The 2,166-nt window shown below is 39.8% G+C and overlaps 1 non-coding gene across 1 annotated transcript; it reads left to right on the top strand.

Annotated features, from left to right (window-relative positions):
• Window positions 1–838: 838 nt before the first annotated feature.
• LOC141645601 (small nucleolar RNA R71) lies at window positions 839–945 on the top strand. Its single transcript, XR_012545079.1, has one exon. It is a non-coding gene; the product is annotated as a small nucleolar RNA R71 (small nucleolar RNA).
• Window positions 946–2,166: the final 1,221 nt, after the last annotated feature.

Genomic DNA, 2,166 nt, shown 5'->3' with positions numbered 1-2,166 from the left:
ATTACTTTGAGGTGGTAATTGCCCCTTTTGTCTTTGTGAGCTTGAAGATGCTAGTTGAGTCAATTGTGTTTCCAACATCTTGGTGTGAGCTAGAATGTTGTTGATGGTGGTGTCTTTTGCTTGGCTATCTTTTTGCATTTGATTGAAAAATTCTTGTTGATTCTTTTGCATTTGGAGGACCGCTTTTTGGACATCAAATCCTTGGTCATTGTGGTGATTGTATGGATTTTGATTTTGGTTTTGGTAACCTTGGTTTTGATTGAAAAAGGGTCTTTGGTTTTGGTTTCTCATGGGTGGTGGAGTGTATGTTGGTTGAGGGTTTTGAACATTTTGGCTTTTGTATGAGAGATTTGGATGGAACTTGGTGTTTTCATTGTAAAAATTTGAATAAGGGGTACCACTTTTGTAAGCTTGGAAAGCATTAACTTGTTCGGTTGTTCCCCTACACTCACTTGAGTCATGACCCATAGTTCCACAATTCTCACATATCCCACTTGGGATTGATGAGGATGCCGTCATGGCATTGACATGATGCTTTGATGATTTTGAGTTTTCCTCAAGTCTAGCCATAGCTTGTTCAAACTTCAAGTTGATTGTGTCAATGTGAGCACTAAGTTGAGCACCCAATTGAGTAACGGAGTCCACTTCATGCTTTCCTCCTCTAGTAGCCTTGCGAGGTCTACTATATTGTGAATTATGGACCGCCATTTCCTCAATCTTGTTCCATGTTTGATTGTCATCAACTTCGGTGAACATTCCATTTGATCCCATATTGAGAATGTTCCTTGAATCTTCATAAAGACCATTCCAAAATTGTTGCACTAAAAACCATTCGCTAAGTCCATGGTGAGGACATGAGCGACAAATACCTTTGAACCGCTCCCAAGCTTCATACAAAGATTCTTCATCCCTTTGCTTAAAACCCGTAATTTGAGCTCTTAGCATGTTAGTCTTTTCCGGTGGATAGAATTTTTTGTAGAAAGCTAGAGCTAACTTCTTCCAAGAATCTATTCCAAGGGTGGCCTTATCAAGGCCCTTCAACCATTGCTTTGTGGTGCCGATTAACGAAAAAGGAAATAAGACCCATCTTATTTGGTCTTGAGTCACGCCGTTTGAGAGATAGCTTCACAATAATCACAAAAGGTTTCCATATGAGAATGAGGGTCCTCACTAGGCATTCCCCCAAATTGGCTCCTCTCAACTAGTTGGATGAAGGCGGACTTGGCTATAAAGTTTCTGGTAAGATGTTGTGGTGTAGGAGTACCATTTGGTAGGTCCTCCTCGGTGGGTATAGAGTGTGACGAGAATTTAGGCATTGTAGGTGGATTTTGTGGGATATTGTTTAATGGGTTCTCTTCTCCTTCTATTGCGAAAGGATTGACAAACTCACTAGTGGGTTGAACAACTTCACCAACACTTCCCAAATTCCTCCTAACAAGTCTCCTATTATTCGTCAAGGTTCTTTCGATTTCACGGTCAAAAGGTAACAAATCTCTTTGAAACCTTCTAGACATGCAAGATTTCAAACAACTCAAAAACAATTAGAACAAACCTTGAGGAGCTTTACTTCCCCAAGGTGCAAAAGACACAACTAAAAACAATAAAAGAAATCTTAAATCAATTAAACACCGTCCCCGGCAACGGCGCCATTTTTGATCGATGCCATTTGGTGTTCACAATTAAGCATATGTGGTCGTTGGTCAATGTTCGATACAAAACACAATTTATAGCTCAACAAGCAACTCTACTATTAGCAAAGCGGCAAGTAAAGGTCGGATCCCAAGGGACGGGTATTGAAATGAGAATTCTATTGTAACTAGTGGTGTCTAGGGGTGTCACAAATTGGGTTGATGTAGAAGGTTACTAACTAAAATAGCAATGAAAATAAACTAGCAAGATGAATGAAATAAGGGGTGTAAACAATTGATTAAAAGCACTAGGGTGTCATGGGTTCATAGGGGAATCATGGGATATGATCATACAAACATGTTCTCAAATTATAAGCAAGCAATTATTGTTGTGATGGATCGAGTTGGGTTATATCTTACAATCCTAGGAAAGTTTGGGTCCCGGAGCCGAATCTCTTGGATTGTACAACACCTACAAGTCGACTTAATCTTCCCTACTTAATACATGCATGGTCTAACAAGACTCGAGTTGGGTTAT

This window comes from Silene latifolia, chromosome 2, assembly GCF_048544455.1.
Source record: "Silene latifolia isolate original U9 population chromosome 2, ASM4854445v1, whole genome shotgun sequence".
Lineage (NCBI taxonomy): Eukaryota > Viridiplantae > Streptophyta > Magnoliopsida > Caryophyllales > Caryophyllaceae > Silene > Silene latifolia.
Note: the sequence above shows the minus strand (reverse complement) of the source record. Positions and strands in the feature narration are given on the sequence as shown.